Source organism: Carassius gibelio, chromosome A11 (assembly GCF_023724105.1).
Source record: "Carassius gibelio isolate Cgi1373 ecotype wild population from Czech Republic chromosome A11, carGib1.2-hapl.c, whole genome shotgun sequence".
NCBI classification, from domain to species: Eukaryota; Metazoa; Chordata; class Actinopteri; order Cypriniformes; family Cyprinidae; genus Carassius; species Carassius gibelio.
The window spans coordinates 25048481-25070494 of NC_068381.1; the positions used below are offsets into that span (position 1 = coordinate 25048481).

General features: G+C 47.2%; 25 non-coding genes across 25 annotated transcripts; all 25 read right to left on the reverse strand.

The window, feature by feature from the left end:
* Window positions 1–717: 717 nt before the first annotated feature.
* trnay-gua (transfer RNA tyrosine (anticodon GUA)) lies at window positions 718–805 on the reverse strand. Its single transcript is given in 2 exon segments — window positions 718–753; window positions 769–805. It is a non-coding gene; the product is annotated as a tRNA-Tyr (tRNA).
* Window positions 806–929: 124 nt separating this feature from the next.
* Window positions 930–1001, reverse strand: trnae-uuc (transfer RNA glutamic acid (anticodon UUC)). Its single transcript has one exon. It is a non-coding gene; the product is annotated as a tRNA-Glu (tRNA).
* A 1145-nt stretch (window positions 1002–2146) lies between these two features.
* On the reverse strand, window positions 2147–2218 carry trnae-uuc (transfer RNA glutamic acid (anticodon UUC)). Its single transcript has one exon. It is a non-coding gene; the product is annotated as a tRNA-Glu (tRNA).
* A 1216-nt stretch (window positions 2219–3434) lies between these two features.
* trnar-acg (transfer RNA arginine (anticodon ACG)) lies at window positions 3435–3507 on the reverse strand. The gene has a single exon. It is a non-coding gene; the product is annotated as a tRNA-Arg (tRNA).
* A 387-nt stretch (window positions 3508–3894) lies between these two features.
* Window positions 3895–3982, reverse strand: trnay-gua (transfer RNA tyrosine (anticodon GUA)). The gene is given in 2 exon segments: window positions 3895–3930; window positions 3946–3982. It is a non-coding gene; the product is annotated as a tRNA-Tyr (tRNA).
* A 203-nt stretch (window positions 3983–4185) lies between these two features.
* trnae-uuc (transfer RNA glutamic acid (anticodon UUC)) lies at window positions 4186–4257 on the reverse strand. Its single transcript has one exon. It is a non-coding gene; the product is annotated as a tRNA-Glu (tRNA).
* A 1645-nt stretch (window positions 4258–5902) lies between these two features.
* trnay-gua (transfer RNA tyrosine (anticodon GUA)) lies at window positions 5903–5990 on the reverse strand. Its single transcript is given in 2 exon segments — window positions 5903–5938; window positions 5954–5990. It is a non-coding gene; the product is annotated as a tRNA-Tyr (tRNA).
* A 124-nt stretch (window positions 5991–6114) lies between these two features.
* trnae-uuc (transfer RNA glutamic acid (anticodon UUC)) lies at window positions 6115–6186 on the reverse strand. The gene has a single exon. It is a non-coding gene; the product is annotated as a tRNA-Glu (tRNA).
* Window positions 6187–7331: 1145 nt separating this feature from the next.
* On the reverse strand, window positions 7332–7403 carry trnae-uuc (transfer RNA glutamic acid (anticodon UUC)). Its single transcript has one exon. It is a non-coding gene; the product is annotated as a tRNA-Glu (tRNA).
* Window positions 7404–8619: 1216 nt separating this feature from the next.
* On the reverse strand, window positions 8620–8692 carry trnar-acg (transfer RNA arginine (anticodon ACG)). Its single transcript has one exon. It is a non-coding gene; the product is annotated as a tRNA-Arg (tRNA).
* A 379-nt stretch (window positions 8693–9071) lies between these two features.
* On the reverse strand, window positions 9072–9159 carry trnay-gua (transfer RNA tyrosine (anticodon GUA)). The gene is given in 2 exon segments: window positions 9072–9107; window positions 9123–9159. It is a non-coding gene; the product is annotated as a tRNA-Tyr (tRNA).
* A 124-nt stretch (window positions 9160–9283) lies between these two features.
* On the reverse strand, window positions 9284–9355 carry trnae-uuc (transfer RNA glutamic acid (anticodon UUC)). The gene has a single exon. It is a non-coding gene; the product is annotated as a tRNA-Glu (tRNA).
* Window positions 9356–10571: 1216 nt separating this feature from the next.
* On the reverse strand, window positions 10572–10644 carry trnal-aag (transfer RNA leucine (anticodon AAG)). The gene has a single exon. It is a non-coding gene; the product is annotated as a tRNA-Leu (tRNA).
* A 347-nt stretch (window positions 10645–10991) lies between these two features.
* On the reverse strand, window positions 10992–11079 carry trnay-gua (transfer RNA tyrosine (anticodon GUA)). Its single transcript is given in 2 exon segments — window positions 10992–11027; window positions 11043–11079. It is a non-coding gene; the product is annotated as a tRNA-Tyr (tRNA).
* A 124-nt stretch (window positions 11080–11203) lies between these two features.
* On the reverse strand, window positions 11204–11275 carry trnae-uuc (transfer RNA glutamic acid (anticodon UUC)). The gene has a single exon. It is a non-coding gene; the product is annotated as a tRNA-Glu (tRNA).
* A 1224-nt stretch (window positions 11276–12499) lies between these two features.
* On the reverse strand, window positions 12500–12572 carry trnar-acg (transfer RNA arginine (anticodon ACG)). The gene has a single exon. It is a non-coding gene; the product is annotated as a tRNA-Arg (tRNA).
* Window positions 12573–13242: 670 nt separating this feature from the next.
* On the reverse strand, window positions 13243–13314 carry trnae-uuc (transfer RNA glutamic acid (anticodon UUC)). The gene has a single exon. It is a non-coding gene; the product is annotated as a tRNA-Glu (tRNA).
* Window positions 13315–14459: 1145 nt separating this feature from the next.
* Window positions 14460–14531, reverse strand: trnae-uuc (transfer RNA glutamic acid (anticodon UUC)). Its single transcript has one exon. It is a non-coding gene; the product is annotated as a tRNA-Glu (tRNA).
* Window positions 14532–16419: 1888 nt separating this feature from the next.
* trnae-uuc (transfer RNA glutamic acid (anticodon UUC)) lies at window positions 16420–16491 on the reverse strand. The gene has a single exon. It is a non-coding gene; the product is annotated as a tRNA-Glu (tRNA).
* A 1676-nt stretch (window positions 16492–18167) lies between these two features.
* trnay-gua (transfer RNA tyrosine (anticodon GUA)) lies at window positions 18168–18255 on the reverse strand. Its single transcript is given in 2 exon segments — window positions 18168–18203; window positions 18219–18255. It is a non-coding gene; the product is annotated as a tRNA-Tyr (tRNA).
* A 124-nt stretch (window positions 18256–18379) lies between these two features.
* Window positions 18380–18451, reverse strand: trnae-uuc (transfer RNA glutamic acid (anticodon UUC)). The gene has a single exon. It is a non-coding gene; the product is annotated as a tRNA-Glu (tRNA).
* A 1216-nt stretch (window positions 18452–19667) lies between these two features.
* Window positions 19668–19740, reverse strand: trnal-aag (transfer RNA leucine (anticodon AAG)). Its single transcript has one exon. It is a non-coding gene; the product is annotated as a tRNA-Leu (tRNA).
* Window positions 19741–20103: 363 nt separating this feature from the next.
* Window positions 20104–20191, reverse strand: trnay-gua (transfer RNA tyrosine (anticodon GUA)). Its single transcript is given in 2 exon segments — window positions 20104–20139; window positions 20155–20191. It is a non-coding gene; the product is annotated as a tRNA-Tyr (tRNA).
* A 124-nt stretch (window positions 20192–20315) lies between these two features.
* On the reverse strand, window positions 20316–20387 carry trnae-uuc (transfer RNA glutamic acid (anticodon UUC)). Its single transcript has one exon. It is a non-coding gene; the product is annotated as a tRNA-Glu (tRNA).
* Window positions 20388–21611: 1224 nt separating this feature from the next.
* trnar-acg (transfer RNA arginine (anticodon ACG)) lies at window positions 21612–21684 on the reverse strand. Its single transcript has one exon. It is a non-coding gene; the product is annotated as a tRNA-Arg (tRNA).
* Window positions 21685–22014: the final 330 nt, after the last annotated feature.

Here is a 22014-nt window from a genome sequence, read left to right on the forward strand (position 1 = left end):
CTGTGACATCAAAACCACATGGCATTGCACCCTTCAAAGTAGTAAAGCGGTTACAGAGTAGCGATGAAATTGTTCATTCTAGAATCAACTGGCCCACCAGCCTGCATTTTGTGAGACGAATGGCAATACCAAAGCATGTCCGTGTCTCCCCTAGACATCGGAATGAGTGTGCAGAATGTGCCTTTTTTTGGAAAAAATAGAAGAATGCCTAGAGAGTTGCCTTTTCTTTTGGACTTTGGAGAAAAAAAAACACAACAACAAAATAAGCCGGAGAAAAACAAGCACAGAGCGAGCCAGCCAGGAGTCGAACCTAGAATCTTCTTATCCGTAGTCAGACGCGTTATCCATTGTGCCACTGGCCCACCAAAAGTAAAGACCCCCGATTGTTACAGACTTGTTGGTTTTCGATGTGACGGTGGCAAGCATTGATGTCTGCTCATTCTCACCTTGTTATCAGGAGAACAGACTACCAGCCCTCCAGCCCTCCAGCCCTCCAGCCCACCAGCCCAGCAGCCCACGAGCCCTCCAGCCCACCATCCCTCCCTGGTGGTCTAGTGGTTAGGATTCGGCGCTCTCACCGCCGCGGCCCGGGTTCGATTCCCGGTCAGGGAAAGCTCTTTTGCCTTCCAATTGTGGACTGCGAATTTAAGCTCTGCTGACAGCTGTGAGAAAGCCAGCTCCAAGCCAAAACATTGGTGGGAACATGAAAAAAACACCTCCTTCGAGCCGGAGTTGAACCAGCGACCTAAGGATGGCCAACACTCCAACCTACAGTCCTCCGCTCTACCAGCTGAGCTATCGAAGGGGCTAAGGGCTAGTCAGAACCTCGACATATCAGGGTTCTGTAGCTCTACTGCTGGCCAAAAAGTCACTTCTGGTGCAGGAAGATTTGCTGGATTTTTGAGGAGGGAAGCAAAAAGGAGCATGCATTCCCATACCGGGAGTTGAACCCGGGCCGCCTGGGTGAAAACCAGGAATCCTAACCGCTAGACCATATGGGATCTGGACACTTTAAACTGGCCATGGGCTTCTGCCGCACTTTCCATACGTGTGGTCAGCGTGGGCGCAGGACCTTGTAGTGGCCTGTTGCTTTAGTTCTTTATAGTTTTTCACTCAACCCGGGGGTTCAGTGTATTTGGGCAGATTCCTGTGATTGCAGAATTGATTCCTCAAACTGGTAATTAAGCTCTTGTCCAAGTGAAAATACTTGTGTCATGCATCTGAAAACACACATGGCAACCGTTATCTAGAGGAAAAACTGCCTATCGTCGGTCTGTCAAGGTACAAAACTGACATGTTGTGAGGTTAATAATGAAAGTGAGACCAATTTTTAATCCGCAAAATTGCTGATTATTCGCTCGTTCAGTTTAATGCAGATTACAAATTATTCTCAATGTCCAGGTGGCAATTAGTGATAAGGCTTCAAAATGGCAAGCCTGTGACATCAAAACCACATGGCATTGCACCCTTCAAAGTAGTAAAGCGGTTAAAGAGTAGCGATGAAATTGTTCTTTCTAGAATCAACTGGCCCACCAGCCTGCATTTTGTGAGACGAATGGCAATACCAAAGCATGTCCGAGCCCACGAGCCCACGAGCCCTCCAGCCCTCCTGCCCACCAGCCCACGAGCCCTCCAGCCCACCATCCATCCCTGGTGGTCTAGTGGTTAGGATTTGGTGCTCTCACCGCCGCGGCCCGGGTTCGATTCCAGGGAAAGCTCTTTTGCCTTCCAATTGTGGACTGCGAATTCAAGCTCTGCTGACAGCTGTGAGAAAGCCAGCTCCAAGCCAAAACATTAGTGGGAACATGAAAAAAACACCTCCTGCAAGCCGGAGTTGAACCAGCGACCTAAGGCGACCTGCAAGCCGGAGTTGAACCAGCGACCTAAGGATGGCCAACACTCCAACCTACAGTCCCCCGCTCTACCAGCTGAGCTATCGAAGGGGCTAAGGGCTAGTCAGAACCTCGACATATCAGGGTTCTGTAGCTCTACTGCTGGCCAAAAAGTCACTTCTGGTGCAGGAAGATTTGCTGGATCAGAACCTCGACATATCAGGGTTCTGTAGCTCTACTGCTGGCCAAAAAGTCACTTCTGGTGCAGGAAGATTTGCTGGATTTTTGAGGAGGGAAGCAAAAAGGAGCATGCATTCCCATACCGGGAGTTGAACCCGGGCCGCCTGGGTGAAAACCAGGAATCCTAACCGCTAGACCATATGGGATTTGGACACTTTAAACTGGCCATGGCCTTCTGGCGCACTTTCCATACATGTGGTCAGCGTGGGCGCAGGACCTTGTAGTGGCCTGTTGCTTTAGTTCTGAGACTGTAACAATGTGATAATAATTTGGCAAAACAAGAATTATGCAAAAGGACGGTTTTCTGAATTATATAGTGTTGTATGCATTCAGGGAATCTGTTTTTTCACTCAACCCGGGGGTTCAGTGTATTTGGGCAGATTCCTGTGATTGCAGAATTGATTCCTCAAACTGGTAATTAAGCTCTTGTCCAAGTGAAAATACTCGTGTCATCCATTTGAAAACACACACGGCAACCTTTATCTAGAGGAAAAACTGGAGTCAACCCCTGGCTGCGTACAAGAAAACCAGGAATCCTAACTGCTAGACCATATGGGAACTGGCCAGCTTTAACTGGCCACAAGCTTGTGGGCCACTTTCCATAAATGTGGCCAGTGTGGGCGCAGGGTTTTGTAGTGGCCTGTTGCTTTTGGTGTGTGACTGTAACAATGTGATAATAATTTGGCAATACAAGAATCATCCGAAGGGACGGTTTACTGAAATATATAGTGTTGCATGCATTCAAGGGACATGTTTGTTGACTCACACATGGTTCAGTTTTTTGGCCAGAATCCTGTGATTGCTGAATTTATACCTCGAACTGGTAATTAAGGTCTTGTCCAGGTGAAAATACTTGTGTCATGCATCTGAAAACACACATGGCAACCGTTATCTAGAGGAAAAACTGCCTATCGTCGGTCTGTCAAGGTACAAAACTGACATGTTGTGAGGTTAATAATGAAAGTGAGACCAATTTTTAATATGCTGATTATTCGCTCGTTCAGTTTAATGCAGATTACAAATTATTCTCAATGTCCAGGTGGCAATTAGTGATAAGGCTTCAAAATGGCAAGCCTGTGACATCAAAACCACATGGCATTGCACCCTTCAAAGTAGTAAAGCGGTTACAGAGTAGCGATGAAATTGTTCTTTCTAGAATCAACTGGCCCACCAGCCTGCATTTTGTGAGACGAATGGCAATACCAAAGCATGTCCGTGTCTCCCCTAGACATCGGAATGGGTGTGCAGAATGTGCCTTTTTTTGGAAAAAATAGAAGAATGCCTAGAGAGTTGCCTTTTCTTTTGGACTTTGGAGAAAAAAAACACAACAACAAAATAAGCAGGAGAAAAACAAGCACAGAGCGAGCCAGCCAGGAGTCGAACCTAGAATCTTCTGATCCGTAGTCAGACGCGTTATCCATTGCGCCACTGGCCCACCATTAGTAAAGACCCCCGATTGTTACAGACTTGTTGGTTTTCGATGTGACGGTGGCAAGCATTGATGTCTGCTCATTCTCACCTTGTTATCAGGAGAACAGACTACCAGCCCTCCAGCCCACCAGCCCACCATCCCACAAGCCCACGAGCCCTCCAGCCCTCCTGCCCACCAGCCCACCAGCCCACGAGCCCTCCAGCCCACCATCCATCCCTGGTGGTCTAGTGGTTAGGATTCGGCGCTCTCACCGCCGCGGCCCGGGTTCGATTCCCGGTCAGGGAAAGCTCTTTTGCCTTCCAATTGTGGACTGCGAATTCAAGCTCTGCTGACAGCTGTGAGAAAGCCAGCTCCAAGCCAAAACATTGGTGGGAACATGAAAAAAACACCTCCTTCGAGCCGGAGTTGAACCAGCGACCTAAGGATGGCCAACACTCCAACCTACAGTCCTCCGCTCTACCAGCTGAGCTATCGAAGGGGCTAAGAGCTAGTCAGAACCTCGACATATCAGGGTTCTGTAGCTCTACTGCTGGCCAAAAAGTCACTTCTGGTGCAGGAAGATTTGCTGGATCAGAACCTCGACATATCAGGGTTCTGTAGCTCTACTGCTGGCCAAAAAGTAACTTCTGGTGCAGGAAGATTTGCTGGATTTTTGAGGAGGGAAGCAAAAAGGAGCATGCATTCCCATACCGGGAGTTGAACCCGGGCCGCCTGGGTGAAAACCAGGAATCCTAACCGCTAGACCATATGGGATTTGGACACTTTAAACTGGCCATGGGCTTCTGGCGCACTTTCCATACATATGGTCAGCGTGGGCGCAGGACCTTGTAGTGGCCTGTTGCTTTAGTTCTGTGACTGTAACAATGTGATAATAATTTGGCAAAACAAGAATTATGCAAAAGGACGGTTTTCTGAATTATATAGTGTTGTATGCATTCAGGGAATCTGTTTTTTCACTCAACCCGGGGGTTCAGTGTATTTGGGCAGATTCCTGTGATTGCAGAATTGATTCCTCAAACTGGTAATTAAGCTCTTGTCCAAGTGAAAATACTCGTGTCATCCATTTGAAAACACACACGGCAACCTTTATCTAGAGGAAAAACTGGAGTCAACCCCTGGCTGCGTACAAGAAAACCAGGAATCCTAACTGCTAGACCATATGGGAACTGGCCAGCTTTAACTGGCCACAAGCTTGTGGGCCACTTTCCATAAATGTGGCCAGTGTGGGCGCAGGGTTTTGTAGTGGCCTGTTGCTTTTGGTGTGTGACTGTAACAATGTGATAATAATTTGGCAATACAAGAATCATCCGAAGGGACGGTTTACTGAAATATATAGTGTTGCATGCATTCAAGGGACATGTTTGTTGACTCACACATGGTTCAGTTTTTTGGCCAGAATCCTGTGATTGCTGAATTTATACCTCGAACTGGTAATTAAGGTCTTGTCCAGGTGAAAATACTTGTGTCATGCATCTGAAAACACACATGGCAACCGTTATCTAGAGGAAAAACTGCCTATCGTCGGTCTGTCAAGGTACAAAACTGACATGTTGTGAGGTTAATAATGAAAGTGAGACCAATTTTTAATATGCTGATTATTCGCTCGTTCAGTTTAATGCAGATTACAAATTATTCTCAATGTCCAGGTGGCAATTAGTGATAAGGCTTCAAAATGGCAAGCCTGTGACATCAAAACCACATGGCATTGCACCCTTCAAAGTAGTAAAGCGGTTACAGAGTAGCGATGAAATTGTTCATTCTAGAATCAACTGGCCCACCAGCCTGCATTTTGTGAGACGAATGGCAATACCAAAGCATGTCCGTGTCTCCCCTAGACATCGGAATGGGTGTGCAGAATGTGCCTTTTTTTGGAAAAAATAGAAGAATGCCTAGAGAGTTGCCTTTTCTTTTGGACTTTGGAGAAAAAAAAACACAACAACAAAATAAGCCGGAGAAAAACAAGCACAGAGCGAGCCAGCCAGGAGTCGAACCTAGAATCTTCTTATCCGTAGTCAGACGCGTTATCCATTGTGCCACTGGCCCACCAAAAGTAAAGACCCCCGATTGTTACAGACTTGTTGGTTTTCGATGTGACGGTGGCAAGCATTGATGTCTGCTCATTCTCACCTTGTTATCAGGAGAACAGACTACCAGCCCTCCAGCCCTCCAGCCCTCCAGCCCACCAGCCCAGCAGCCCACGAGCCCTCCAGCCCACCATCCCTCCCTGGTGGTCTAGTGGTTAGGATTCGGCGCTCTCACCGCCGCGGCCCGGGTTCGATTCCCGGTCAGGGAAAGCTCTTTTGCCTTCCAATTGTGGACTGCGAATTTAAGCTCTGCTGACAGCTGTGAGAAAGCCAGCTCCAAGCCAAAACATTGGTGGGAACATGAAAAAAACACCTCCTTCGAGCCGGAGTTGAACCAGCGACCTAAGGATGGCCAACACTCCAACCTACAGTCCTCCGCTCTACCAGCTGAGCTATCGAAGGGGCTAAGGGCTAGTCAGAACCTCGACATATCAGGGTTCTGTAGCTCTACTGCTGGCCAAAAAGTCACTTCTGGTGCAGGAAGATTTGCTGGATTTTTGAGGAGGGAAGCAAAAAGGAGCATGCATTCCCATACCGGGAGTTGAACCCGGGCCGCCTGGGTGAAAACCAGGAATCCTAACCGCTAGACCATATGGGATCTGGACACTTTAAACTGGCCATGGGCTTCTGGCGCACTTTCCATACGTGTGGTCAGCGTGGGCGCAGGACCTTGTAGTGGCCTGTTGCTTTAGTTCTTTATAGTTTTTCACTCAACCCGGGGGTTCAGTGTATTTGGGCAGATTCCTGTGATTGCAGAATTGATTCCTCAAACTGGTAATTAAGCTCTTGTCCAAGTGAAAATACTTGTGTCATGCATCTGAAAACACACATGGCAACCGTTATCTAGAGGAAAAACTGCCTATCGTCGGTCTGTCAAGGTACAAAACTGACATGTTGTGAGGTTAATAATGAAAGTGAGACCAATTTTTAATCCGCAAAATTGCTGATTATTCGCTCGTTCAGTTTAATGCAGATTACAAATTATTCTCAATGTCCAGGTGGCAATTAGTGATAAGGCTTCAAAATGGCAAGCCTGTGACATCAAAACCACATGGCATTGCACCCTTCAAAGTAGTAAAGCGGTTAAAGAGTAGCGATGAAATTGTTCTTTCTAGAATCAACTGGCCCACCAGCCTGCATTTTGTGAGACGAATGGCAATACCAAAGCATGTCCGAGCCCACGAGCCCACGAGCCCTCCAGCCCTCCTGCCCACCAGCCCACGAGCCCTCCAGCCCACCATCCATCCCTGGTGGTCTAGTGGTTAGGATTCGGTGCTCTCACCGCCGCGGCCCGGGTTCGATTCCAGGGAAAGCTCTTTTGCCTTCCAATTGTGGACTGCGAATTCAAGCTCTGCTGACAGCTGTGAGAAAGCCAGCTCCAAGCCAAAACATTAGTGGGAACATGAAAAAAACACCTCCTGCAAGCCGGAGTTGAACCAGCGACCTAAGGCGACCTGCAAGCCGGAGTTGAACCAGCGACCTAAGGATGGCCAACACTCCAACCTACAGTCCCCCGCTCTACCAGCTGAGCTATCGAAGGGGCTAAGGGCTAGTCAGAACCTCGACATATCAGGGTTCTGTAGCTCTACTGCTGGCCAAAAAGTCACTTCTGGTGCAGGAAGATTTGCTGGATCAGAACCTCGACATATCAGGGTTCTGTAGCTCTACTGCTGGCCAAAAAGTCACTTCTGGTGCAGGAAGATTTGCTGGATTTTTGAGGAGGGAAGCAAAAAGGAGCATGCATTCCCATACCGGGAGTTGAACCCGGGCCGCCTGGGTGAAAACCAGGAATCCTAACCGCTAGACCATATGGGATTTGGACACTTTAAACTGGCCATGGCCTTCTGGCGCACTTTCCATACATGTGGTCAGCGTGGGCGCAGGACCTTGTAGTGGCCTGTTGCTTTAGTTCTGAGACTGTAACAATGTGATAATAATTTGGCAAAACAAGAATTATGCAAAAGGACGGTTTTCTGAATTATATAGTGTTGTATGCATTCAGGGAATCTGTTTTTTCACTCAACCCGGGGGTTCAGTGTATTTGGGCAGATTCCTGTGATTGCAGAATTGATTCCTCAAACTGGTAATTAAGCTCTTGTCCAAGTGAAAATACTCGTGTCATCCATTTGAAAACACACACGGCAACCTTTATCTAGAGGAAAAACTGGAGTCAACCCCTGGCTGCGTACAAGAAAACCAGGAATCCTAACTGCTAGACCATATGGGAACTGGCCAGCTTTAACTGGCCACAAGCTTGTGGGCCACTTTCCATAAATGTGGCCAGTGTGGGCGCAGGGTTTTGTAGTGGCCTGTTGCTTTTGGTGTGTGACTGTAACAATGTGATAATAATTTGGCAATACAAGAATCATCCGAAGGGACGGTTTACTGAAATATATAGTGTTGCATGCATTCAAGGGACATGTTTGTTGACTCACACATGGTTCAGTTTTTTGGCCAGAATCCTGTGATTGCTGAATTTATACCTCGAACTGGTAATTAAGGTCTTGTCCAGGTGAAAATACTTGTGTCATGCATCTGAAAACACACATGGCAACCGTTATCTAGAGGAAAAACTGCCTATCGTCGGTCTGTCAAGGTACAAAACTGACATGTTGTGAGGTTAATAATGAAAGTGAGACCAATTTTTAATATGCTGATTATTCGCTCGTTCAGTTTAATGCAGATTACAAATTATTCTCAATGTCCAGGTGGCAATTAGTGATAAGGCTTCAAAATGGCAAGCCTGTGACATCAAAACCACATGGCATTGCACCCTTCAAAGTAGTAAAGCGGTTACAGAGTAGCGATGAAATTGTTCTTTCTAGAATCAACTGGCCCACCAGCCTGCATTTTGTGAGACGAATGGCAATACCAAAGCATGTCCGTGTCTCCCCTAGACATCGGAATGGGTGTGCAGAATGTGCCTTTTTTTGGAAAAAATAGAAGAATGCCTAGAGAGTTGCCTTTTCTTTTGGACTTTGGAGAAAAAAAACACAACAACAAAATAAGCCGGAGAAAAACAAGCACAGAGCGAGCCAGCCAGGAGTCGAACCTAGAATCTTCTGATCCGTAGTCAGACGCGTTATCCATTGCGCCACTGGCCCACCATTAGTAAAGACCCCCGATTGTTACAGACTTGTTGGTTTTCGATGTGACGGTGGCAAGCATTGATGTCTGCTCATTCTCACCTTGTTATCAGGAGAACAGACTACCAGCCCTCCAGCCCACCAGCCCACCATCCCACAAGCCCACGAGCCCTCCAGCCCTCCTGCCCACCAGCCCACGAGCCCTCCAGCCCACCATCCATCCCTGGTGGTCTAGTGGTTAGGATTCGGCGCTCTCACCGCCGCGGCCCGGGTTCGATTCCCGGTCAGGGAAAGCTCTTTTGCCTTCCAATTGTGGACTGCGAATTCAAGCTCTGCTGACAGCTGTGAGAAAGCCAGCTCCAAGCCAAAACATTGGTGGGAACATGAAAAAAACACCTCCTTCGAGCCGGAGTTGAACCAGCGACCTAAGGATGGCCAACACTCCAACCTACAGTCCTCCGCTCTACCAGCTGAGCTATCGAAGGGGCTAAGAGCTAGTCAGAACCTCGACATATCAGGGTTCTGTAGCTCTACTGCTGGCCAAAAAGTCACTTCTGGTGCAGGAAGATTTGCTGGATTTTTGAGGAGGGAAGCAAAAAGGAGCATGCATTCCCATACCGGGAGTTGAACCCGGGCCGCCTGGGTGAAAACCAGGAATCCTAACCGCTAGACCATATGGGATCTGAACACTTTAAACTGGCCATGGGCTTCTGGCGCACTTTCCATACATGTGGTCAGCGTGGGCGCAGGACCTTGTAGTGGCCTGTTGCTTTAGTTCTGTGACTGTAACAATGTGATAATAATTTGGCAAAACAAGAATTATCCAAAAGGACGGTTTTCTGAATTATATAGTGTTGTATGCATTCAGGGAATCTGTTTTTTCACTCAACCCGGGGGTTCAGTGTATTTGGGCAGATTCCTGTGATTGCAGAATTGATTCCTCAAACTGGTAATTAAGCTCTTGTCCAAGTGAAAATACTCGTGTCATCCATTTGAAAACACACACGGCAACCTTTATCTAGAGGAAAAACTGGAGTCAACCCCTGGCTGCGTATGAGAAAACCAGGAATCCTAACTGCTAGACCATATGGGAACTGGCCAGCTTTAACTGGCCACAAGCTTGTGGGCCACTTTCCATAAATGTGGCCAGTGTGGGCGCAGGGTTTTGTAGTGGCCTGTTGCTTTTGGTGTGTGACTGTAACAATGTGATAATAATTTGGCAATACAAGAATCATCCGAAGGGACGGTTTACTGAAATATATAGTGTTGCATGCATTCAAGGGACATGTTTGTTGACTCACACATGGTTCAGTTTTTTGGCCAGAATCCTGTGATTGCTGAATTTATACCTCGAACTGGTAATTAAGGTCTTGTCCAGGTGAAAATACTTGTGTCATGCATCTGAAAACACACATGGCAACCGTTATCTAGAGGAAAAACTGCCTATCGTCGGTCTGTCAAGGTACAAAACTGACATGTTGTGAGGTTAATAATGAAAGTGAGACCAATTTTTAATATGCTGATTATTCGCTCGTTCAGTTTAATGCAGATTACAAATTATTCTCAATGTCCAGGTGGCAATTAGTGATAAGGCTTCAAAATGGCAAGCCTGTGACATCAAAACCACATGGCATTGCACCCTTCAAAGTAGTAAAGCGGTTACAGAGTAGCGATGAAATTGTTCTTTCTAGAATCAACTGGCCCACCAGCCTGCATTTTGTGAGACGAATGGCAATACCAAAGCATGTCCGTGTCTCCCCTAGACATCGGAATGGGTGTGCAGAATGTGCCTTTTTTTGGAAAAAATAGAAGAATGCCTAGAGAGTTGCCAATTCTTTTGGACTTTGGAGAAAAAAAACACAACAACAAAATAAGCCGGAGAAAAACAAGCACAGAGCGAGCCAGCCAGGAGTCGAACCTAGAATCTTCTGATCCTTAGTCAGACGCGTTATCCATTGCGCCACTGGCCCACCATTAGTAAAGACCCCCGATTGTTACAGACTTGTTGGTTTTCGATGTGACGGTGGCAAGCATTGATGTCTGCTCATTCTCACCTTGTTATCAGGAGAACAGACTACCAGCCCACCATCCCACAAGCCCACGAGCCCTCTAGCCCTCCTGCCCACCAGCCCACCATCCATCCCTGGTGGTCTAGTGGTTAGGATTCGGCGCTCTCACCGCCGCGGCCCGGGTTCGATTCCCGGTCAGGGAAAGCTCTTTTGCCTTCCAATTGTGGACTGCGAATTCAAGCTCTGCTGACAGCTGTGAGAAAGCCAGCTCCAAGCCAAAACATTGGTGGGAACATGAAAAAAACACCTCCTTCGAGCCGGAGTTGAACCAGCGACCTAAGGATGGCCAACACTCCAACCTACAGTCCTCCGCTCTACCAGCTGAGCTATCGAAGGGGCTAAAGGCTAGTCAGAACCTCGACATATCAGGGTTCTGTAGCTCTACTGCTGGCCAAAAAGTCACTTCTGGTGCAGGAAGATTTGCTGGATTTTTGAGGAGGGAAGCAAAAAGGAGCATGCATTCCCATACCGGGAGTTGAACCCGGGCCGCCTGGGTGAAAACCAGGAATCCTAACCGCTAGACCATATGGGATCTGGACACTTTAAACTGGCCATGGGCTTCTGGCGCACTTTCCATACATGTGGTCAGCGTGGGCGCAGGACCTTGTAGTGGCCTGTTGCTTTAGTTCTGTGACTGTAACAATGTGATAATAATTTGGCAAAACAAGAATTATCCAAAAGGACGGTTTTCTGAATTATATAGTGTTGTATGCATTCAGGGAATCTGTTTTTTCACTCAACCCGGGGGTTCAGTGTATTTGGGCAGATTCCTGTGATTGCAGAATTGATTCCTCAAACTGGTAATTAAGCTCTTGTCCAAGTGAAAATACTTGTGTCATGCATCTGAAAACACACACGGCAACCTTTATCTAGAGGAAAAACTGGAGTCAACCCCTGGCTGCGTACGAGAAAACCAGGAATCCTAACTGCTAGACCATATGGGAACTGGCCAGCTTTAACTGGCCACAAGCTTGTGGGCCACTTTCCATAAATGTGGCCAGTGTGGGCGCAGGGTTTTGTAGTGGCCTGTTGCTTTTGGTGTGTGACTGTAACAATGTGATAATAATTTGGCAATACAAGAATCATCCGAAGGGACGGTTTACTGAAATATATAGTGTTGCATGCATTCAAGGGACATGTTTGTTGACTCACACATGGTTCAGTTTTTTGGCCAGAATCCTGTGATTGCTGAATTTATACCTCGAACTGGTAATTAAGGTCTTGTCCAGGTGAAAATACTTGTGTCATGCATCTGAAAACACACATGGCAACCGTTATCTAGAGGAAAAACTGCCCATCGTCGGTCTGTCAAGGTACAAAACTGACATGTTGTGAGGTTAATAATGAAAGTGAGACCAATTTTTAATCCGCAAAATTGCTGATTATTCGCTCGTTCAGTTTAATGCAGATTACAAATTATTCTCAATGTCCAGGTGGCAATTAGTGATAAGGCTTCAAAATGGCAAGCCTGTGACATCAAAACCACATGGCATTGCACCCTTCAAAGTAGTAAAGCGGTTACAGAGTAGCGATGAAATTGTTCTTTCTAGAATCAACTGGCCCACCAGCCTGCATTTTGTGAGACGAATGGCAATACCAAAGCATGTCCGTGTCTCCCCTAGACATCGGAATGGGTGTGCAGAATGTGCCTTTTTTTGGAAAAAATAGAAGAATGCCTAGAGAGATGCCTTTTCTTTTGGACTTTGGAGAAAAAAAACACAACAACAAAATAAGCCGGAGAAAAACAAGCACAGAGCGAGCCAGCCAGGAGTCGAACCTAGAATCTTCTGATCCGTAGTCAGACGCGTTATCCATTGCGCCACTGGCCCACCATTAGTAAAGACCCCCGATTGTTACAGACTTGTTGGTTTTCGATGTGACGGTGGCAAGCATTGATGTCTGCTCATTCTCACCTTGTTATCAGGAGAACAGACTACCAGCCCTCCAGCCCACCAGCCCACCAGCCCACAAGCCCACGAGCCCTCCAGCCCTCATGCCCACCAGCCCACGAGCCCTCCAGCCCACCATCCATCCCTGGTGGTCTAGTGGTTAGGATTCGGTGCTCTCACCGCCGCGGCCCGGGTTCGATTCCCGGTCAGGGAAAGCTCTTTTGCCTTCCAATTGTGGACTGCGAATTCAAGCTCTGCTGACAGCTGTGAGAAAGCCAGCTCCAAGCCAAAACATTGGTGGGAACATGAAAAAAACACCTCCTTCAAGCCGGAGTTGAACCAGCGACCTAAGGATGGCCAACACTCCAACCTACAGTCCCCCGCTCTACCAGCTGAGCTATCGAAGGGGCTAAGGGCTAGTCAGAACCTCGACATATCAGGGTTCTGTAGCTCTACTGCTGGCCAAAAAGTCACTTCTGGTGCAGGAAGATTTGCTGGATCAGAACCTCGACATATCAGGGTTCTGTAGCTCTACTGCTGGCCAAAAAGTCACTTCTGGTGCAGGAAGATTTGCTGGATTTTTGAGGAGGGAAGCAAAAAGGAGCATGCATTCCCATACCGGGAGTTGAACCCGGGCCGCCTGGGTGAAAACCAGGAATCCTAACCGCTAGACCATATGGGATCTGGACACTTTAAACTGGCCATGGGCTTCTGGCGCACTTTCCATACGTGTGGTCAGCGTGGGCGCAGGACCTTGTAGTGGCCTGTTGCTTTAGTTCTTTATAGTTTTTCACTCAACCCGGGGGTTCAGTGTATTTGGGCAGATTCCTGTGATTGCAGAATTGATTCCTCAAACTGGTAATTAAGCTCTTGTCCAAGTGAAAATACTTGTGTCATGCATCTGAAAACACACATGGCAACCGTTATCTAGAGGAAAAACTGCCTATCGTCGGTCTGTCAAGGTACAAAACTGACATGTTGTGAGGTTAATAATGAAAGTGAGACCAATTTTTAATCCGCAAAATTGCTGATTATTCGCTCGTTCAGTTTAATGCAGATTACAAATTATTCTCAATGTCCAGGTGGCAATTAGTGATAAGGCTTCAAAATGGCAAGCCTGTGACATCAAAACCACATGGCATTGCACCCTTCAAAGTAGTAAAGCGGTTAAAGAGTAGCGATGAAATTGTTCTTTCTAGAATCAACTGGCCCACCAGCCTGCATTTTGTGAGACGAATGGCAATACCAAAGCATGTCCGAGCCCACGAGCCCACGAGCCCTCCAGCCCTCCTGCCCACCAGCCCACGAGCCCTCCAGCCCACCATCCATCCCTGGTGGTCTAGTGGTTAGGATTCGGTGCTCTCACCGCCGCGGCCCGGGTTCGATTCCAGGGAAAGCTCTTTTGCCTTCCAATTGTGGACTGCGAATTCAAGCTCTGCTGACAGCTGTGAGAAAGCCAGCTCCAAGCCAAAACATTAGTGGGAACATGAAAAAAACACCTCCTGCAAGCCGGAGTTGAACCAGCGACCTAAGGCAACCTGCAAGCCGGAGTTGAACCAGCGACCTAAGGATGGCCAACACTCCAACCTACAGTCCCCCGCTCTACCAGCTGAGCTATCGAAGGGGCTAAGGGCTAGTCAGAACCTCGACATATCAGGGTTCTGTAGCTCTACTGCTGGCCAAAAAGTCACTTCTGGTGCAGGAAGATTTGCTGGATCAGAACCTCGACATATCAGGGTTCTGTAGCTCTACTGCTGGCCAAAAAGTCACTTCTGGTGCAGGAAGATTTGCTGGATTTTTGAGGAGGGAAGCAAAAAGGAGCATGCATTCCCATACCGGGAGTTGAACCCGGGCCGCCTGGGTGAAAACCAGGAATCCTAACCGCTAGACCATATGGGATTTGGACACTTTAAACTGGCCATGGGCTTCTGGCGCACTTTCCATACATGTGGTCAGCGTGGGCGCAGGACCTTGTAGTGGCCTGTTGCTTTAGTTCTGAGACTGTAACAATGTGATAATAATTTGGCAAAACAAGAATTATGCAAAAGGACGGTTTTCTGAATTATATAGTGTTGTATGCATTCAGGGAATCTGTTTTTTCACTCAACCCGGGGGTTCAGTGTATTTGGGCAGATTCCTGTGATTGCAGAATTGATTCCTCAAACTGGTAATTAAGCTCTTGTCCAAGTGAAAATACTCGTGTCATCCATTTGAAAACACACACGGCAACCTTTATCTAGAGGAAAAACTGGAGTCAACCCCTGGCTGCGTACAAGAAAACCAGGAATCCTAACTGCTAGACCATATGGGAACTGGCCAGCTTTAACTGGCCACAAGCTTGTGGGCCACTTTCCATAAATGTGGCCAGTGTGGGCGCAGGGTTTTGTAGTGGCCTGTTGCTTTTGGTGTGTGACTGTAACAATGTGATAATAATTTGGCAATACAAGAATCATCCGAAGGGACGGTTTACTGAAATATATAGTGTTGCATGCATTCAAGGGACATGTTTGTTGACTCACACATGGTTCAGTTTTTTGGCCAGAATCCTGTGATTGCTGAATTTATACCTCGAACTGGTAATTAAGGTCTTGTCCAGGTGAAAATACTTGTGTCATGCATCTGAAAACACACATGGCAACCGTTATCTAGAGGAAAAACTGCCTATCGTCGGTCTGTCAAGGTACAAAACTGACATGTTGTGAGGTTAATAATGAAAGTGAGACCAATTTTTAATATGCTGATTATTCGCTCGTTCAGTTTAATGCAGATTACAAATTATTCTCAATGTCCAGGTGGCAATTAGTGATAAGGCTTCAAAATGGCAAGCCTGTGACATCAAAACCACATGGCATTGCACCCTTCAAAGTAGTAAAGCGGTTACAGAGTAGCGATGAAATTGTTTATTCTAGAATCAACTGGCCCACCAGCCTGCATTTTGTGAGACGAATGGCAATACCAAAGCATGTCCGTGTCTCCCCTAGACATCGGAATGGGTGTGCAGAATGTGCCTTTTTTTGGAAAAAATAGAAGAATGCCTAGAGAGTTGCCTTTTCTTTTGGACTTTTGAGAAAAAAAACACAACAACAAAATAAGCCGGAGAAAAACAAGCACAGAGCGAGCCAGCCAGGAGTCGAACCTAGAATCTTCTGATCCGTAGTCAGATGCGTTATCCATTGCGCCACTGACCCACCAAAAGTAAAGACCCCCGATTGTTACAGACTTGTTGGTTTTCGATGTGACGATGGCAAGCATTGATGTCTGCTCATTCTCACCTTGTTATCAGGAGAACAGACTACCAGCCCTCCAGCCCTCCAGCCCTCCAGCCCACCAGCCCACTAGCCCAGCAGCCCACCAGCCCAGCAGCCCACCAGCCCAGCAGCCCACGAGCCCTCCAGCCCTCCCTGGTGGTCTAGTGGTTAGGATTCGGCGCTCTCACCGCCGCGGCCCGGGTTCGATTCCCGGTCAGGGAAAGTTCTTTTGCCTTCCAATTGTGGACTGCGAATTCAAGCTCTGCTGACAGCTGTGAGAAAGCCAGCTCCAAGCCAAAACATTGGTGGGAACATGAAAAAAACACCTCCTTCGAGCCGGAGTTGAACCAGCGACATAAGGATGGCCAACACTCCAACCTACAGTCCTCCGCTCTACCAGCTGAGCTATCGAAGGGGCTAAGGGCTAGTCAGAACCTCGACATATCAGGGTTCTGTAGCTCTACTGCTGGCCAAAAAGTCACTTCTGGTGCAGGAAGATTTGCTGGATTTTTGAGGAGGGAAGCAAAAAGGAGCATGCATTCCCATACCGGGAGTTGAACCCGGGCCGCCTGGGTGAAAACCAGGAATCCTAACCGCTAGACCATATGGGATCTGAACACTTTAAACTGGCCATGGGCTTCTGGCGCACTTTCCATACATGTGGTCAGCGTGGGCGCAGGACCTTGTAGTGGCCTGTTGCTTTAGTTCTGTGACTGTAACAATGTGATAATAATTTGGCAAAACAAGAATTATCCAAAAGGACGGTTTTCTGAATTATATAGTGTTGTATGCATTCAGGGAATCTGTTTTTTCACTCAACCCGGGGGTTCAGTGTATTTGGGCAGATTCCTGTGATTGCAGAATTGATTCCTCAAACTGGTAATTAAGCTCTTGTCCAAGTGAAAATACTCGTGTCATCCATTTGAAAACACACACGGCAACCTTTATCTAGAGGAAAAACTGGAGTCAACCCCTGGCTGCGTATGAGAAAACCAGGAATCCTAACTGCTAGACCATATGGGAACTGGCCAGCTTTAACTGGCCACAAGCTTGTGGGCCACTTTCCATAAATGTGGCCAGTGTGGGCGCAGGGTTTTGTAGTGGCCTGTTGCTTTTGGTGTGTGACTGTAACAATGTGATAATAATTTGGCAATACAAGAATCATCCGAAGGGACGGTTTACTGAAATATATAGTGTTGCATGCATTCAAGGGACATGTTTGTTGACTCACACATGGTTCAGTTTTTTGGCCAGAATCCTGTGATTGCTGAATTTATACCTCGAACTGGTAATTAAGGTCTTGTCCAGGTGAAAATACTTGTGTCATGCATCTGAAAACACACATGGCAACCGTTATCTAGAGGAAAAACTGCCTATCGTCGGTCTGTCAAGGTACAAAACTGACATGTTGTGAGGTTAATAATGAAAGTGAGACCAATTTTTAATATGCTGATTATTCGCTCGTTCAGTTTAATGCAGATTACAAATTATTCTCAATGTCCAGGTGGCAATTAGTGATAAGGCTTCAAAATGGCAAGCCTGTGACATCAAAACCACATGGCATTGCACCCTTCAAAGTAGTAAAGCGGTTACAGAGTAGCGATGAAATTGTTTATTCTAGAATCAACTGGCCCACCAGCCTGCATTTTGTGAGACGAATGGCAATACCAAAGCATGTCCGTGTCTCCCCTAGACATCGGAATGGGTGTGCAGAATGTGCCTTTTTTTGGAAAAAATAGAAGAATGCCTAGAGAGTTGCCTTTTCTTTTGGACTTTTGAGAAAAAAAACACAACAACAAAATAAGCCGGAGAAAAACAAGCACAGAGCGAGCCAGCCAGGAGTCGAACCTAGAATCTTCTGATCCGTAGTCAGATGCGTTATCCATTGCGCCACTGACCCACCAAAAGTAAAGACCCCCGATTGTTACAGACTTGTTGGTTTTCGATGTGACGATGGCAAGCATTGATGTCTGCTCATTCTCACCTTGTTATCAGGAGAACAGACTACCAGCCCTCCAGCCCTCCAGCCCTCCAGCCCACCAGCCCACTAGCCCAGCAGCCCACCAGCCCAGCAGCCCACCAGCCCAGCAGCCCACGAGCCCTCCAGCCCTCCCTGGTGGTCTAGTGGTTAGGATTCGGCGCTCTCACCGCCGCGGCCCGGGTTCGATTCCCGGTCAGGGAAAGTTCTTTTGCCTTCCAATTGTGGACTGCGAATTCAAGCTCTGCTGACAGCTGTGAGAAAGCCAGCTCCAAGCCAAAACATTGGTGGGAACATGAAAAAAACACCTCCTTCGAGCCGGAGTTGAACCAGCGACCTAAGGATGGCCAACACTCCAACCTACAGTCCTCCGCTCTACCAGCTGAGCTATCGAAGGGGCTAAGGGCTAGTCAGAACCTCGACATATCAGGGTTCTGTAGCTCTACTGCTGGCCAAAAAGTCACTTCTGGTGCAGGAAGATTTGCTGGATTTTTGAGGAGGGAAGCAAAAAGGAGCATGCATTCCCATACCGGGAGTTGAACCCGGGCCGCCTGGGTGAAAACCAGGAATCCTAACCGCTAGACCATATGGGATCTGAACACTTTAAACTGGCCATGGGCTTCTGGCGCACTTTCCATACATGTGGTCAGCGTGGGCGCAGGACCTTGTAGTGGCCTGTTGCTTTAGTTCTGTGACTGTAACAATGTGATAATAATTTGGCAAAACAAGAATTATCCAAAAGGACGGTTTTCTGAATTATATAGTGTTGTATGCATTCAGGGAATCTGTTTTTTCACTCAACCCGGGGGTTCAGTGTATTTGGGCAGATTCCTGTGATTGCAGAATTGATTCCTCAAACTGGTAATTAAGCTCTTGTCCAAGTGAAAATACTCGTGTCATCCATTTGAAAACACACACGGCAACCTTTATCTAGAGGAAAAACTGGAGTCAACCCCTGGCTGCGTATGAGAAAACCAGGAATCCTAACTGCTAGACCATATGGGAACTGGCCAGCTTTAACTGGCCACAAGCTTGTGGGCCACTTTCCATAAATGTGGCCAGTGTGGGCGCAGGGTTTTGTAGTGGCCTGTTGCTTTTGGTGTGTGACTGTAACAATGTGATAATAATTTGGCAATACAAGAATCATCCGAAGGGACGGTTTACTGAAATATATAGTGTTGCATGCATTCAAGGGACATGTTTGTTGACTCACACATGGTTCAGTTTTTTGGCCAGAATCCTGTGATTGCTGAATTTATACCTCGAACTGGTAATTAAGGTCTTGTCCAGGTGAAAATACTTGTGTCATGCATCTGAAAACACACATGGCAACCGTTATCTAGAGGAAAAACTGCCTATCGTCGGTCTGTCAAGGTACAAAACTGACATGTTGTGAGGTTAATAATGAAAGTGAGACCAATTTTTAATATGCTGATTATTCGCTCGTTCAGTTTAATGCAGATTACAAATTATTCTCAATGTCCAGGTGGCAATTAGTGATAAGGCTTCAAAATGGCAAGCCTGTGACATCAAAACCACATGGCATTGCACCCTTCAAAGTAGTAAAGCGGTTACAGAGTAGCGATGAAATTGTTCTTTCTAGAATCAACTGGCCCACCAGCCTGCATTTTGTGAGACGAATGGCAATACCAAAGCATGTCCGTGTCTCCCCTAGACATCGGAATGGGTGTGCAGAATGTGCCTTTTTTTGGAAAAAATAGAAGAATGCCTAGAGAGTTGCCAATTCTTTTGGACTTTGGAGAAAAAAAACACAACAACAAAATAAGCCGGAGAAAAACAAGCACAGAGCGAGCCAGCCAGGAGTCGAACCTAGAATCTTCTGATCCTTAGTCAGACGCGTTATCCATTGCGCCACTGGCCCGCCATTAGTAAAGACCCCCGATTGTTACAGACTTGTTGGTTTTCGATGTGAAGGTGGCAAGCATTGATGTCTGCTCATTCTCACCTTGTTATCAGGAGAACAGACTACCAGCCCACCATCCCACAAGCCCACGAGCCCTCCAGCCCTCCTGCCCACCAGCCCACGAGCCCTCCAGCCCACCATCCATCCCTGGTGGTCTAGTGGTTAGGATTCGGCGCTCTCACCGCCGCGGCCCGGGTTCGATTCCCGGTCAGGGAAAGCTCTTTTGCCTTCCAATTGTGGACTGCGAATTCAAGCTCTGCTGACAGCTGTGAGAAAGCCAGCTCCAAGCCAAAACATTGGTGGGAACATGAAAAAAACACCTCCTTCGAGCCGGAGTTGAACCAGCGACCTAAGGATGGCCAACACTCCAACCTACAGTCCTCCGCTCTACCAGCTGAGCTATCGAAGGGGCTAAGGGCTAGTCAGAACCTCGACATATCAGGGTTCTGTAGCTCTACTGCTGGCCAAAAAGTCACTTCTGGTGCAGGAAGATTTGCTGGATTTTTGAGGAGGGAAGCAAAAAGGAGCATGCATTCCCATACCGGGAGTTGAACCCGGGCCGCCTGGGTGAAAACCAGGAATCCTAACCGCTAGACCATATGGGATCTGGACACTTTAAACTGGCCATGGGCTTCTTGCGCACTTTCCATACATGTGGTCAGCGTGGGCGCAGGACCTTGTAGTGGCCTGTTGCTTTAGTTCTGTGACTGTAACAATGTGATAATAATTTGGCAAAACAAGAATTATCCAAAAGGACGGTTTTCTGAATTATATAGTGTTGTATGCATTCAGGGAATCTGTTTTTTCACTCAACCCGGGGGTTCAGTGTATTTGGGCAGATTCCTGTGATTGCAGAATTGATTCCTCAAACTGGTAATTAAGCTCTTGTCCAAGTGAAAATACTTGTGTCATGCATCTGAAAACACACACGGCAACCTTTATCTAGAGGAAAAACTGGAGTCAACCCCTGGCTGCGTACGAGAAAACCAGGAATCCTAACTGCTAGACCATATGGGAACTGGCCAGCTTTAACTGGCCACAAGCTTGTGGGCCACTTTCCATAAATGTGGCCAGTGTGGGCGCAGGGTTTTGTAGTGGCCTGTTGCTTTTGGTGTGTGACTGTAACAATGTGATAATAATTTGGCAATACAAGAATCATCCGAAGGGACGGTTTACTGAAATATATAGTGTTGCATGCATTCAAGGGACATGTTTGTTGACTCACACATGGTTCAGTTTTTTGGCCAGAATCCTGTGATTGCTGAATTTATACCTCGAACTGGTAATTAAGGTCTTGTCCAGGTGAAAATACTTGTGTCATGCATCTGAAAACACACATGGCAACCGTTATCTAGAGGAAAAACTGCCCATCGTCGGTCTGTCAAGGTACAAAACTGACATGTTGTGAGGTTAATAATGAAAGTGAGACCAATTTTTAATCCGCAAAATTGCTGATTATTCGCTCGTTCAGTTTAATGCAGATTACAAATTATTCTCAATGTCCAGGTGGCAATTAGTGATAAGGCTTCAAAATGGCAAGCCTGTGACATCAAAACCACATGGCATTGCACCCTTCAAAGTAGTAAAGCGGTTAAAGAGTAGCGATGAAATTGTTCTTTCTAGAATCAACTGGCCCACCAGCCTGCATTTTGTGAGACGAATGGCAATACCAAAGCATGTCCGTGTCTCCCCTAGACATCGGAATGGGTGTGTAGAATGTGCCTTTTTTTGGAAAAAATAGAAGAATGCCTAGAGAGATGCCTTTTCTTTTGGACTTTGGAGAAAAAAAACACAACAACAAAATAAGCCGGAGAAAAACAAGCACAGAGCGAGCCAGCCAGGAGTCGAACCTAGAATCTTCTGATCCGTAGTCAGACGCGTTATCCATTGCGCCACTGGCCCACCATTAGTAAAGACCCCCGATTGTTACAGACTTGTTGGTTTTCGATGTGACGGTGGCAAGCATTGATGTCTGCTCATTCTCACCTTGTTATCAGGAGAACAGACTACCAGCCCTCCAGCCCACCAGCCCACCAGCCCACAAGCCCACGAGCCCTCCAGCCCTCCTGCCCACCAGCCCACGAGCCCTCCAGCCCACCATCCATCCCTGGTGGTCTAGTGGTTAGGATTCGGTGCTCTAACCGCCGCGGCCCGGGTTCGATTCCCGGTCAGGGAAAGCTCTTTTGCCTTCCAATTGTGGACTGCGAATTCAAGCTCTGCTGACAGCTGTGA